Below are 15,779 nucleotides of genomic sequence, written 5' to 3'. Positions count from 1 at the left end.
TCTGTTGGCAATAAAGGGTCGTGTTGTTTAAAGTGCACTGGGCCCCTGCTGGCTGTTGTGGTTGGCTTTTGAGACTGGCCCACTGGAACGATGTTTCGCTGAAGGAGCTCCGATTAACTGTGGGAAATCTTCCCTTGTTAGCTCAACTTGTGAACTGCTTGACCCCTTCGGGGGACATAGGTTGGTAAAGTCGTCTAGTGCTTCTATATTCTGCTCACTTGTCCTGGTTGATTTTCAACTCTGTTTTCCATTTGTGAAAAACATATGGATGGATGGCAGTAATTGGGAATTTAATAATTTTTTGATGTTTCTTATGGTGCTTGGGTACTCCATTGAGACTGATATGCATTTTTTCAATGTTTCCCCATTCTGTGCTAAAACTATACATGCATTTTATTTTCTCCTTTTTCTTTTAGAACAGAGCAGGCTAGCTTTGAAGTCAAGTTTTCTTTTTGAGGGTGTGTGTGTAGGTTCCTCATTTTCTCGTTTTTATTGAGAATCATTGATTGGCTGCCTCCTGCAGGCCCCACGTTGGGAATTGAGCCCACGACCCGGGCATGTGCCCCGACCGGGAATCGAACCGTGACCTCCTGGTTCATGGTTGACACTCAACCACTGAGCCACACTGGCCGGGCCTGTCCCTGCTTTTAAATATTAATATTCCTCTAAGTGCAGCCCATGAATCTCCTCTTCTCTCTTCTCCGCCTATGTGGGAATCTCATGCACTTCCGTGGATTCATCTACTGTTGGTGGACAGACGAGTCACACATGTACGTATCAGCCCTGACATGTATCCAGGCTCAGGTCTCATGGTCATTGGTGAACTTGACGTAATTATTTTTTGCATTTCCTACAGTGACTAGCACTGTGCCCATATTAAATAGGTCTTCAGTACATATTTGTTGAGTCAAAAAAGTGATCTTTTAAATTACAGGTATAATCTGACTGCATTGTTTCAAGTTTAGAAAATAGAAGAAAAAAAGAAAGAATTACTCATAAACTTACCACCTTGGTACACTGTTCCAGTCACTTTGGTATATTATCTCAGTAGTTTCCCCACTGTTTTTTTTATGTATGGTTTGCAAAGTTGTCATTGTTGACCCAGAAGTCTACCCAGAACACACCAAGTTTCTCATCAGTGATGCAAAGGGCTGTATTGTAGCCATCAATGCTGCTCACCACATATTTCCAGCTCTCTGTCGTCCTGGTAGGATTGTAATTCCTAGTTCCCTGTGGTTAAGCAAGGACAGGTGACCAGTTCTGGCCTAAAATCAACTAATTGTTGATCCCTCAGGTCTGTTTTCATGGCTATTCCATCAACCTTGGTCCTTGAGTGAGATGGTGACACAAAGGGAGCTCCCTTGATGGATATGAAGTGAGAGTGAGAGAAAAGCTTTATTTTAAGCCATTAAAATTTGGGGTTTATAAAGAACTTGTATGGGTATATGCATAATCCATGGACACAGACAATAGGGTGGTGAAGGCAGGGGAGGGTGTACAGGGGTGGGCTAGAAGGGGTCAGTGGGGGAAGAAAAGGGGACATATGTAATAATTTCAACAATAAAGAATTAATTTTTAAAAAGGAAAAAATATTTGGGGTTTATCTGTTACTGCAGCAAACCTTAGCTCAGCCTGAGATATGGACTGCTACTTCTGGGAGTGAGAGAAAACCCGAGAGCTTCTCGAGTTTAACACCACCATTTTACAGATGGAGAAACTGAGGCTCAGAGAGGGAAATGGTCTAAGTCATAGAGTCAGCATTAGCACTGGCCTGGAACCCAGGTCCACTGTCTCCTTGACCACCCTCCTCTGTTCAGTAGCACTGAGGCCAGCCTTGTACGATGCCGCCCTGCTTTTCCTCCTGCTTCGTGGCAGTATTTCTGCTGCAGAGTGTGTCGGGCCAGGCTGTCCCTGGAGTCTGGGTCACCGTCCTGCTCTAATTTTATACTTGACAGGTCATTCGAGAAAGCCCAGGAGTCCACTTTTGGAGCCTTCTGCACAATGCCACGACGCAGCACCATAGCAACTAGAGGAGTGTTTCTCTTTACAGATCGCTTTGAGTTCTATGCAACCGCATCTCCGTACCAGTGAAAGTTCAACAATTCTACTTGGGAATTATCCGGTGGTGACGAAATTCTCAGATTCAAAGGTATGAGGATAATTAGGACTCTTGTTAATCATTCTGTATCCCTCTCCCACCCCCACACCCCCCAGCAATGAGATTCATACAGATTAATTACTGCCTGCTATAAATAAACGCAGAGAAAAGCAATCTGCCTAGGAGAGGCAGAGGGTAACTGTCATTTAATATATCACAGCTTTCCGCACACCTGTTCTCCCTTCGCTGTTGCCATGGAAACCACACTTTATAAGAGAAGCTATGCATAATTAGCATGGATGGAGGTCTATATCAATCAGAATAATTTGGAAGAATACTAAAAACCCAGAGGAGCAGGCCAAACTACTTGTCTCAGTGGGAAGGAATCAGATCTCCGCTGTGTGGTAAATGAGGAAGCAGTTACAGTAGGAAATCAGCAGAATTAGCAATTCTGGGTCAGCTGAAAAACCGGGAGACAGCCTAACTCCACTAAGAGAGAAAGGAAACTTTGTCATCAAGTTTGACTTTTTTCTTTTAAGTGCTATTTAGAGTTGCACAAACGAAATACAAAGCTAAACAAACACAAATTATTCTCGAGGCGATGGGGCTCGGAGGACAGGCTCTGCACACTGGGGGACTCCTGCAGGGAGGTTAGGCGCTGAGGCTGGGGCTCCCAGGCTACAGCTGTGGGAGGGGTGGGTCGCTGAGTGCAGGGTTCCTTCAGGGAACAGTGAACAGCTTTCAATCAACGTATGGGATTTTATGAGTGGTTGGAATCGCCACATTTATTTTGAGTGGTGGAAGGGACTTCTGAAATAATGGAGTTCAAATGCCCTAGTTTTCGAAGGAGAAATGGGGATCATGGGAAGATGCAACTTGTGGGAGGTTCCCAACCCAGCTACTGGTCAATCCTGAACTTGACTCAGCTTGCAGGTTATCGCTGAGTACTGTTTGCGGAAGCCACTGATTGGACCACTACTGGGCTGGCCATCCTGGTCAGAGATTCTTTATTACCGTGGGGATGATACTGAGCTCCTGGCATAAGAAAGCATTTAGACTTTGGATTTTTCAGTCTTTGACAATTTCCCTTCATGGGACATGCAAAGTCGTTATTCACTCATTCATGCAGCAAACATTCATTAAGTAAAACAGAATAATATTAAGTTCTTTTGAGATACACTCACAAAATTGCCTGTAAACTCTAAATTTTCAGAGCTCTTACTGGATCACTGTTTATGTTAATTAATATTCATTCAACATTTATGTATAGAGTACCTACGATGAGCCAACTCTATCCTGGGTGCTGGGATACAGCCATGAATAAGGCATGAAGATCCCTACCCTCACAGAACTTGCATTCTAGTGGGGAGAGAGAGACCTTAAATATGGGAACAAATAAAATAATTTTATGTAGTGGTAAGATCAGTGAAGAAATAAAACAGGGTAATGGGTCAGGGTTATAAGTTTGTACTTTATCCTAATTGCAAAGAGCAGTAATCAAAGAGTATTAAGCCAGGGGAGTGGGGTGATCTGAATAATCAGTACCTTTCTTTGTTCCCTCAAACCGGATCTGAGGTCATTGCTCTGGGAGTTTCTTGGGTTAGCAGGGTCTGTGTCCAGAAGCTTCCATTGACCTCAGAGCAAACCTTGGGGACAATGATAAAGGGGCCAAAGCCTGGGTATATGACTTACCCTTATTTCGCCTTTTCTTAGTTACTCAATCTATGCATTATCTAATCGTGGCCCTGCAAATAATTAAAATAATAAAAATGAGAACAATAATAGCAGTGAAAAGGCAATAATAGCAAACTTTTACAAAATGAATCCTTGCCATATGCCTGATAGTGAGCAAATTTCTGTATGGTATTTAGCTCATTAAATCTTCAATATGTGGAAACTATCATTATGTTGATTTTATGGACAAGAAAACTAAGGGCAGAGATTAAGTAGTTTTTTCAAGGTCAAATACTTAATTTAATGCTGGTGCTAGGATTTGAAACCAAAACCTGTCTGTGTTCAAGGTCTATGCTGTTAACCTCTATGCTAATTTGGTAAATCAATAGTGTCAATATGTTAATAGAGGAGGCTTGAATCCTACGGTTCCCACTTAAGGGAAGTGGGAAAAAGGAAGGCATACACACATAGTGTCTGCTACATGGGTATCATGTAGCTCATCTTCAGGATTAGGAAATGGAGATTCAGACATGCTCAGCCACTTGACTGGGGCTTCCAGAAGTTGGCCATTGGCCTGTGTGAAGGTCGCCACGGCAGAGGCTTAGGGTAGGCCTACCTGGGAATGGAGTGTGCCTTTGTGGATGTCAAGGATGCTCTCAAGAGAGCCAGGCCGAGAGCCTGAACTGACTTCGGCCCCTGGGTGGGTTGCCTTTGGTCATTAGTAGTCTCATCTAGGGGCCTTTTGGGGTCCTGGGAGGGTCAGAGCATAGTGGAATCTGCTGGCACATCCCCTCTTTCTTGAAGAAGCTCCAGTGGTCATGGTGACAGGGCTCTCCTGCCCATGGTGGACAAAGGGCTCAGGGAACTGCTAAGGACTTTGTGTTTGGGTGCCCGAGGGCCAATGGTTCACTGTCCAAGCATGGGCTGCCATGGGTGGGTATAGCTCCAGGCAGGGCCCTCTGCCTCCACAGGTATCATTCTCTTCTATTTGTAGCTGATGTGCACTTTTGATGGAGTCTAAGCTGTCAGATGGCTCTTCTGATGACGTGAGCACATGATGCAAATAGAGCCTTTATGTTTGAGATGAATATGTTTAACTGGATGTGAAATCTATTCACATTGTCACAAGAAACTTCAACTTAGATTTATCAATGAAAGAAAAGGAAGTGATCTTAGATTCCTAAAACATAATTTCAACTATGTAAATTTTGCTGACCATCAAGAATTTAAGAAGATTATTATTAAATTGCCTTGATCAGGAATTGAGTCTTGTTTATAGAAACAACCTCAAATTTCCTGTTAAGATTTAATAAAGGTATTTTATTTGGAAGTTTTATATACATTCACACTTGTTATCTTCCATGCCATTTTATGTTTTAACTTTCTTAAATTTACGCAATAAGTAAATGTAACAATTTTTCCTCCAGTCCCATACAGATGTACCCACCCACTAAACTTCTCATTTACTCTAGCGCCAAATGTTTTCATTTTTTATTGGTGGCATGACATGAAACAAGTTGGGTGGTATTGTGGGTCGGTATGCTTACGAGCTTCCTGCTGGAGTAGTTCTGGCTGGATTAATTAGGATGAAGGTACCAGCTTAGGGTCAAGTATACTAAGTCAGCCACCAAAGAGAACAACCAGAAATCAAGATCAAATTAGGGCCAGGTAGATGGAGTTCAGGGGTGGGGAAGGGGACTTGGCAAATAGAATTGGGAAAGGACAACAACTTGAATTCCATGGTGAAAGAGGATGCTGACGATGGGTTCTTAGCCAGGACTGGTTTAGGAGTATGGCATTTTAATACCTGGTGTACCTGGCAGAGGTAGAATTTTGGGGAGGAGCAGTGGCAGGAAAATGCCCAGGGGGGATCACCACCATTGAGGAGGTGCTAGGGTGAGGCAGAACACTGACAGCACCATCACAGTTGTGTGGTGAGCTGCAAAGAAGCAAAGCAAGGCCGAGCTCATCAGATACCATGAGTTAAGAGGCAGCTTCTGTGGTGTACCTGGTGAATAGGACAGAGTTGGTCCTGCTCTTGGGGAACTGCAGACCAGGGATGGTTGGAAAATCAAATTCTCTAGGCAGCTAAAGAAGACTGCTTTCAGCCCCCGTCAGTGTGGAGGACAGAAAGATGCATCCTGGAGATCCCTGGTGTGGCTGAAATGGTTAAAGTGATTCCTTAGCTCCACCTCCAGGCAGCACAGGTGAGCTTCTGTGTCCAAGAGCTATGACTCACATCTGAGCTTTTGTGGAGAAACCAACCCAGTCCTCTTCAACTAGAATCCATGCCCAAGCAGGCTTTTATCCTAGCTCTATTCAATTGCACAGGCAGTGGGATGGTGCGTGTCCCCTCATGGTTGGTCTATTATATAACTTAACCATCTGTATCAGTTAGCCTTTGCTGCATAACAAATGACTCCAAAACTTTTTAGCTCACAGTTTTGTGGAGAGTTGTTATTCTGACCTAGTCTGGTCTTCACTGGGTTTGCTTATGTGTCTGTGGTCAGTTGGTGGGTCAGCTGGGACCTGGCTGGTTCTGTGTGGTTCTACATGTCTGGCTATTGGCTGGGACACTGGGGTGATTGGATGGGGTGCCTTTCACTCTAGTAGGTTAGCCTGGGCTCATTCATGTAGTGGCAGGAAGCCAAGAACAATAAGAGAACAAGCTCCATTTAAGTGCTTTTCAAATCTCTGCTTGGGTCACATTTGCTTCTGTCTCATTCCCTGCACCAGAATCAGTGTAGGAGAGGGACAGTAAAACCAACAATATATGTGAACAAATTGAGTTATTACTGAAATTACATCACCACCCCATCATTTCAATTCATGTTTGCAAAGAAGGATTGACTAAGGAGGCAGTTCTTACCAGGAAGGCTAGTGGAAGGGATCCAAGCAGGTGCTAGCTCTTGATAATGCAGGTGACTTTAAAGTCTTTCCCCAAACTTCCATTCCTCTAATTTAACTGACTTCTGATTTTGGGCACTTTGAGCATTGTATTGGAGGACAGCCTGCAAATACTACTATTCTCTCTACTTCTCTGGGCTAGTTTCTTCCTTCTAGAGAATGTATTCTTCTAATACTGTTTGTGTTCAAAAGCCAGTCATTTCTCCAAGCAGACTTCATTCCTTCCATATTTCAGATGTATGATAGTCTTTTCCTTTCACAGTTAATAGCATATTTCTCCAAATAATGATGGTGTGACTCAGGATGAGGCTACCGGGTAAAGAGTTTTCTCTGGAATGTTTACATGGACATTGTGCTGGGCTTGCTAATCTTAGTGTGCAGGCATAGTTTCTTTGGAAAAATGATTATCCCAGTTTGGGAACCAGAATGGATAGTTTATTATATATGCCAACGTTAATGGTATTTTTATAGCAACAAAACATATCTTGAACCCAAGCATTCCTCTTTGTTCCAGAATCTTATCAATAATTATTTTGGCCAAGGTTTAGTACAAAAGATTGATTTTCTGTTTATTCCTTTGGCGTTTATGATTGTATATTTGTACTGTTGTGCTGAATACGGTTACTTATACATATGCACATGAATAAAATATGTTTAATAAGCATGCATAAAATATATGAACTTGAAAACTGTTCCTAGGTGGAACATTATAGTCTTGGTTGAAATATCTAAGTGACTTCCTAAAGAAGTCATTAGTTCCACTCCAGTGTATTTTGTTCCTGCCTGCATAGGAGGTCACACTACACACAACAGTGACTCCTAATTTTTGTTGTTGTTTTACAAGTCCCCTGAGAAGTCTAGTAACTTTTATGTACAGGACAGAACAAATTAAAAAACAACAAACTATTGGATTGGTTCCTAGAGGGGCAGTCAGGCCTTTGGATTTGATTATTTTCTTATGGTGGAAGACCTTTAAAATGAAGAAATATGGCACCCTGGTAGATTGCAAATACGCTCCCTATCATCAGTCCCTCTGTGTGTCTATGACTTTGTAACTCTTCTCATCAAGAGATGAAGTGTATTTCCCCACCTCTGAATCAGGGCTCACCTTGAGATTTGCTTTGCCAATAGAATTTGGTAGAAATGACTGTTGGTCGTTTTGAAGGTCAGCCTTAAAAGATCTTTTGCACTCACCTCTCTTGGCATTCCATCCTTTACCAATGTCATCAAGCCCAAGCCAGCTTGATGGAGAATGAGAAGTGATCTGGACAGAACCAAGTGAGTCTGGATTTCTTAGACAAGGCCACCAAATAGCAAGAAAACTCTCCCCAGAAGCTGAGTGGACACAGTTGAGATAAGCGACCCCTGGCTTATCTGATAGACTTTACAAAGGAAGCTATGAAAGAAACCTGGTGGCTGGATATCAGGGCTGAATAAGATGTAAGAGCTCAACTTGCCTTCTTTTTATGAACGAAAACAGGAAGATTGGTACTGTTACTCAGAGAAATGGGTCAGATGGGAAGGCTCTAGTCTGACTAAGATGGGGGCTGATGCCTTCAGCTTGGAGTCTCTTGTCTGTGCACTGAGAACTGACCATCTTCAGGAGATCTGTTCCATGGGTGGTTAGCAGTGGAGGGTAGGGATCTAGCTGAGAGTGGGACTGGAGGTGGCTACCCAACAGTGGTCAGCAGAGGCACTTGAACTGGTTCCTACATTGCCACTAGAGTCAGATTGCTAAGTGACAGTATGCAATTAAAAAGGGTAAGAACGGTGTTTATTTGCAAAACTTTCATTCACTGCTTATTACATGTCACACACGCTGAATACTTTGCATGCACTGTCTTGCTTCATCTTCATCCAAATCACTACCCTAAAATGCAGCACACCAGAAAAGAAAAAAGAATGGCTGAAAAGAGGGAAAGATTCAAAGTGGAGAGTCCTCATTCAGGGATGGGGTTGAGTGGTTGAGAGGACTCTAACTGTGTTACCTTGGGCAACTACACCTCTTAGAGGCTCCATTTTCTCAGCTGTAAAATAAGGATGGTGATTATAATCCCTATGCTTGTTATTTATTGTTGCTTGTTATTATGTTGCATCTTATTATCACTCACAACTTGAAAGACATACTCATTTGTTGTATTTGTGAATCTGCAATTTGGGCAGGGCCAGGTGGGGACAATATGTCTCTGCTTCAGAAGGTCTGGGGCCTGTGTTGGGATGGCTTGAAGGCCCGGGGCTGGCCAGGCATCCCTTCTGCAGGAGGTCTTGGGGCCTCTCCATGTGCTCTCTCCATCATGGCAATTCAGAGTTCCAAGAGCAGGTGTTGTAGGAGACAGAGAGTAGAGGCTGCCGTTCTGTTAAGGCTGAGTTCTTGAAGCTGGCACTCCTGCACTTCTGCTCTATTCTCTTGGTCAAAGGAAAGGAGACAGACCCCACCTCTCAATGGAGTGGCCCTCTGTAACTGCCATTTCATAGCATTGTTGAAGATTAAATAAGGTAAAGAACACAAAGGGCTTAGCATACCACCTGGACCATCTTAGTAGCTCAATAAATGGTAGCTAATGTCATTATTAGAGGTAGCATCAGAATGATCAGAGAGATATTAGAGATTGAGTAAAGGTGCTGTGATTTCATGACTAAGAGGCCATTGGTGATTGTATAGAGACAGTGGTGGCCTTGTTTTCGTGGGAAGTTAGTGTGCAGGAGGTAAGGAGGGAAGGGAGCACACAGGCTTGAGAAGTTCAACTGCAGCAGGACAGAAAGAAATTGGAGAGTAGCTGCGAGTGGGCCGGCAGTGGGCAGAGGATTGCTCTCCCAGGGTGGTGCCTCAGGTGCGGGGGTGGCACGAAGTGGGGAGAAAGCATGTGTGAAGAACAGGAGGAGAGAAAGGTGTTTGCAGGAGGAAGAGGGGCTGAGGCAGAGAGTCTGAGAGCAATCGTGTGGCAATGTGTGTATTTTAAAGGCCACATTTATTCTAGGCAAGCTGCTTATTTGAGATTTGCACGCAAGTGAAAACAACCTGGCTATAAATTCCTTAGAGGAGGAGGGACGGGTTTGAAGTCCTCATGTCAGTTTTGGTGGACTTGCAGACACCCAGGCCAGGCCAAGGGCAAAGCTTAAACTGGGAGGTGGTCTGGACTGGTGGAGAGAGAAGTTTTTGGTGTCGGTGGTTGGGTATGTCAGTTGTAGATTGAAGAGCAGAAGGTGGCCCACAACTAGAGTGATCTGAGGCCAAGGCCACATCAAGAGTAGTTTTGGAGGCACTGAGAATGAAAATGTTTATGGTTCTCCCCTCACCCCCATGTAATTTAATAAAATAAAAATTAAATTATAAAATTAGTGTTAAGTAGTCAAGCAAGATTCTGTTTTCCCATGATGCTTGATATTGCCTTTGAAATAGAAATTGTAAATGGTTTTAAAAACAAAATTTGGTGCCTTTGCTTGGTGGGAGTAAGTCTGGGCTTGGCTGGCCTAGAGGGATAGCCTGGCACGTGTGTGAGGCCCACTGTTCCCAGCGCTATTCCCAGGAAGCCACTGGCCCTGAAATTCCTACCTTGCAGACTCAGCTTTTTAGGTTAGGATTCCTCCCAGCTCCCCAAGCCCCTGGGTAGACCCAGTCTTGCCCTACCCACTCCCTTCCCACCTGCTGTGCTGTTTGAATATCCCTGGGAGATTCTCCCCCCACCCCCTTTTTTTTCTGACCTGGGCTTTATCAGGGCGGGGAAGTTTTTGGTTTGTTTGTTCCTTAGCTGTATCCCCAAGCCTAGCCTAGGGCTGGCATGTGGTTGGCATTTGATCACTGTTGTGCCAATGTGAGGATGAAGGGAGCATCATAAGGAAGACGGGTGCATAAGGAGAGAGCTGAGAGCAAACCCTGGGTGGCTCGCACATTTGTAAATGGCTCTGCGAGGAAAGACTGAAGTAGTTCAGATAAAAGATGGCCAGTTCCTTAAAAAAATGATTTCCATGTCCAAGGGCTGAAACCTGGGGGAAAAGAAGGGTTTGTATCATGGATCCTGAGTAGGTTGTTCCCCGCCACCCCCCTCACAAAAACTGACAAGTCTATATTTATATTTGAAATGCAGAGTGACACTGTAGCCCTTTACACAAGTAGAATACATTTGCTTATGCACAGGCCATATGGGACTTAGGAGTGGGTGTTCACGGCACCAAAATAAACTCCCCGGATTCGCAGCCTTGAGCAGCAGTAAGACTGGAGCAAAGTTTCTCTTTCACCTTAAAAGACTTGAATTTATTTAAAACAATTAGAAACAGAGTGGGCTTTTCCCATTACAAAACCAGTGCAGGCCTATTATAGAAAATAATAGGGAGAGCACAGAAAAGGGAAGAATCTTGGTAAGTAAACTTTGCAGGGCGCAGGTAGCCCGCTGGTTGATGGCTGCAGGGAAGGCTGTAGAGACAGTGGGAGACCAGACCCCAGGGACATTTCTGGGGCGATCTTGAGAGGTGGGCTGTGGCGGGGCCACCTCTGTCTTTGGAGGTTGCAGGTCCTATTTTGGGCTGGGGGTGGGGTCTGTACCATCAACCTGTCCCTGTAGCTTCACATTACAGCACTTGAGTTACTGTGACCCCCAGAAGAAGACTTGGTCTCTCCTTGGGGGAGGAGAAGCAGACTGCTGTTCTGCAAGGACCAGCTATTTTCTCCAACACCAGCAGCTTCCGGAGGGTGTGCAGGGACCACAGAGGACAGGGAAGCTGAACTCAACCCTGAAGGCCAAGAGGGCTCATTCTTCCAACAACTGGTGAGAGGGGCCCTCCTCCATTGCGAGGCCTCCACTGGGCAGACAGTGGTGAGTGAATAGGTGTGAGGCTTGCCTTCAAGGACCTTACAGTTTAGTTTCTATCAGGTTTGTGTCCTCAGACTTGTCTGAGATAATATGATCATAGGACTCTGGAAAGGACTGCAGTCCCACCATTTAGTCCTCCCCAAACTATTTTTTGGGAAGGGGGGTTGTACTCATCTTCACTGACCTGCTCCAGATGTTTGGGGTGGGAAGGAAGCAGCATGGAACCTCCACGGAGGAGGGTGATGGATGCAGGCCTAGCCATCCTCTCCCTGGTAGCGATGAGGGAGTGGGGAGAGCTGGTCCCAGCAACATGGTGGTGAGGTTCAGACCCTTTGTGTCTCAGTGATCCTCCCTCCACAACCCTCTGAGACAATCAGTGTCCTGGTTGTACCTCCTCCGTTCTTCTTGCAACACTTGAATCAGGAAGCTTTGGGACTTACCAGGAAGGAGCTAGTGACAGCTTATGCTGGTGCCCTAGCCACAGGATTTCTATCCCAAGAAAGATCTAAGCCTTGAGTCATAGGAACACACACCTTAGCTGGCTTCTCAGATAGTGGTTAAGAGAGGAATTTTTGGGGGGAACAGCTTGTTTGTAGGAGAACCCTGGATGTAAAAGGTAGAGAGCCCTGTGGGTAAATGCTCCTGATAACATACATATTGTCTTAGAGATTCGGCCCCAAAGAGGCATTGCAGGACTCTCCGAGTTCTTTCTCCCTTCACAGCTCATGGCTCTGCAGAGACAGCTGTGGCTAACACAACTCCTTGGCTAGGATCTCCTTACCCGACTCTAATTTCAAATGGTCTGTCTCATCATCCATGCCAACCATTCTTTTAGAAGCACTACCAGTTTGACATCTCCATATTACGTTAGGTGTTGTCTTCATACCTAGAAGTAATTAAAAACTCTTTTGTCCATTTATGATCTAAAGAGTGTGGAGAAATCCAGCTACTGGATTTCTCGATTTGTAGCACTGTGTGGAAGCACTCTGAGCGCTGGATAACGAGGGGCCATTTGCTGTGAAGCAAAAGTTCTGTTTATTCACAACAGCTCCAACTTCACATATTCCATTCCCAGAGTCAAACCCACAGGTTCTGGATTTTGGTTTGGAAACTATATCTCCATAGCTGGGAGGCGGTTAGTTTTCCGGAGGGACGAGGACTTGGTCCCTGTTTCAGGCTCCCTAGGGAAAATGAAAGGCAGTAGTGCGTCCCTTCCAGAAATTGCAGTGAGATTTCACACAGGGAAAGTGAGACTTGCCCTTTTCATCTCTTACCTCTTCTGCTATAGTCACTGCATCCCTGTCTTCTGAGGACAGAGGCTTTGGTGAGACTGCAGTGCAGCAGTGGGTTCAATTCAGACACTGACTTAGGGAATGAAATGGGACGCAGGTCCCAGCCAGGTTCGGATTCAATCCTGGGGTTGTTTCCCTGGGAAGGATCCCTTACTTGTCAGTTTGTCAGCTCTCACTTGGGTGTGGGTTCTCTCCTCGTGGTGGCGGCCTGTGCAGGCATTGGGCTGACCTTCATTAATCTGTAGACCCATTTCTGGCCTTGTGTCCATTTTGGAAATTCTATGCATCTGTCAGGACGTTGAGTATTCTCCACATCTTGTTTTAGTTTTACTAGTATTTTCCTGGCAAGTTTATTATGTAAGTATTTTTACAATACAAGTTTAGGAATGTTTTAAAAATGAAAGAAATAAAAACAGTACAATTGCTGTTACCAAACATTATCATCACTCTTATGTATATTCTTCTAGTAACTTTTTATGTGTGTGGGTTTTTGTTAACTTTAAAAACACAGTTTTATGTCTACAGAACATGCAATTGTCATTTAACCTTTTTACTAGACAGTAAAACATAATTAGTAATTGATATTTGTTATTGACTATTCTTGATTACTAGTCATTATGTGGCAGTACTTTACTTAAATATTCCTCTACTGAGGGTCGTTCAAGTTGTTTCTAGGTTATCATTATTATAAAGAACATGTAGAAAATGTCTTTGTGCACATCATTTCATGACATTTAGGATGATATTTTAAAGGATATATTCCTAGAGCTAAATTTTTGATATTTCTGGGTTATAGGTGCTTTACTGATGTTTTAAACATTTTTTAAAAAAAATCTATGTTTAACAATTCATAATTCCTAGTAAAAGTTTTTTTTTAATAAATAAATCTTTATTATTGAAAGTGTTACATATGTCCTTCCCTCTCCCACCTTCAAGTCACTCCTGATATGAATAGTGGTCATCGGGATCAGCTGCAGTGAGAGGAACACCATCCGCTGTACCCAGTGGTGGTTCTGTCATAAAACAGTTGGGATCATTTTCGGGTGTTGCTTCTCTTGAATGTTGAGGTGGCATGGACTCTCCCCCAGTTACTTGACCGGAGCTCTCCAAGCTTCAAGAGCATCTGCTTCGTGTCTTCACTGCAGGCCACGTACAGGGTGATATTTTCAATCCTCTGGATAACTTCGTCCATGTCCTTTGTTCCTTGTCCCTTCCAGACATCTTCCAATGCCGGCCCTGTCAACTTCAGGAATTTTACTGCACAAATTATTGTCCACAGGGTTAGAAAAGACGGCGTCCAACAACCCCCGAAGAAAAGGCTGAGGAATAGCTGTTTGAACCTGTCCCTTTGCTCTTTTGATCTTCAGCGAAAGATAAAGTTCTTGAAAGAGCACAAACCCATGGAATTGTCTCCGAGTTGCTTCATCCTCCTTGGCAGCTTGATCTCTAAGGTCATATTCAGTCTGTAATCTTCGAAGGAGCACTTGGCAGAAGCTGCCCCTCTGAGCTAATGGTCAGGTGACAAGACAGGTACCTACACAGGCGAGCTCCCGCGCAGTGGAACTTTGGCATGGACGTGGCCTGTTGATAGACGAGGTCCACAAGTTCTTGCAAAGCCTCGTCCGTGGAGACCCGGCCACTCGGGGTCTGTGCAAACTGTTCCTTGTCAGTTTCAAAACTGCCAGGCCGCTCTGTCAGATGGTTCAAGAAATCCCAAACAAATACTGACAGAGGGAGATCACCCTCGCAGGGTCTTTGATGGCTCCTCAACCGTCTCCTCAGGTCAAAGTAGAGCGCGGGGACCTCACACTCGGACTGAATATCCAAGGACAGGGCCTCCGGCGTCTCCAGCTGCACAGCCTGGCTCCTGCTCAGGGCGCTCTTCACCTCCTACAGCACCTTCTGGGCGGAGCCCTGGCATTGCTCCTCCAGCTCCAGGATGTGGCTCTCGAGCTCCCAGCCCTACTGCCCCAGGTAGGCCTCACTGGCCCTCCGTCTCTGCAGAGTGTGCTCTTTCTCGCTCTCCAGTCTCCACAGGTATGACCTCTCCTCCTCCCTCAGGAAGCTGTGCAGGTTCTGGAAGATCACCTGGATTTTCTGTCTCTGAGCCTTTATCTTCTCATTCCACTGGGCTATCTGCTTCGCTGTGAATGCTTTCTGGTTCGTGCATTCCTCTTCCAATTGCCTCAGTTTCCTCACAGCTTCCTGGAGCTTTTCCCTGTAGCCGGGGCCCGTGTCCTCCATGAGCGCCGTGGCGTGGTCCTTGTGCCAAGGGTCGTGCTCGCAGCGCCAGCAGATGAGCTGCTCCTCGTCCTCGCAGAAGAGGTGCAGCCGCTCCCTGTGCTCCTGGCAGGACAGCTCCTGCTCCTGCTCCTTCTCCTTCTCCTGCTCCCACGGGCGGTGATGAGGATGCCCAGCTGCTAGTTGGGCCACAGGCTGCCTCTCTGGAAGGGAGCCCAGCACTGGGGCAAGAGAAGGTCTCCGCTCAACCGCAAGGAGGCGGGTGCCCATGAAGCCCAGCAGGCAGGCATGGCAGTAGCTGTGGCCGCAGCCGATGCTCACAGGCTCGGCCATCAGGTGCAGGCAGATGGAGCAGGTGGCCTCTTCCGCATCTTCTTGTTGGTGGTGGCCGACGCCATGCCTCTGCCGAAAAGCTGCAATGCCGGACCCAGAGGTTCCCCACAGCGATGGCGGTGCACCCACCCATGCTTCCTGTGGACGCTCTGATGCCACGGCCCCCACGGGCCTGGAGGTCTAACCTGGGCCACCACCGATGTCAAGCATTGGCTGGAGGGAGTCGCCCGGAGCAGCCACTTCCCAAGTCTTATAAAAGTTTTTTAAAGACAAAGAATCACTGTGACATAGAAATCCAGGTCTAAATATGTCAAGACCTTTATTGCCCATTCATCCTTGTGTTGGACAAATTCCTTCTGAAGAGAACTTTGGCCCTGCCTGCAGGTGTTCTCATGACCCCGTGCAAAGCAGAGATGGGGGTCTTTT

At 45.5% G+C, this 15,779-nt stretch overlaps 1 pseudogene; it reads right to left on the bottom strand.

Moving 5' to 3' along the window:
- Positions 1-13,715: 13,715 nt before the first annotated feature.
- On the bottom strand, positions 13,716-15,418 carry LOC138992597 (E3 ubiquitin-protein ligase TRIM38 pseudogene; annotated as a pseudogene).
- Between the last annotated feature and the right edge of the window lie 361 nt (positions 15,419-15,779).

The sequence above is a fragment of the Myotis yumanensis genome, unplaced genomic scaffold (assembly GCF_028538775.1).
Source record: "Myotis yumanensis isolate MYYU_CA2020_CCGP unplaced genomic scaffold, mMyoYum1.0.hap1 SCAF_14, whole genome shotgun sequence".
In the NCBI taxonomy this organism is placed as follows: Eukaryota; Metazoa; Chordata; class Mammalia; order Chiroptera; family Vespertilionidae; genus Myotis; species Myotis yumanensis.
This window is presented reverse-complemented; position numbering and strand designations above follow the sequence as displayed.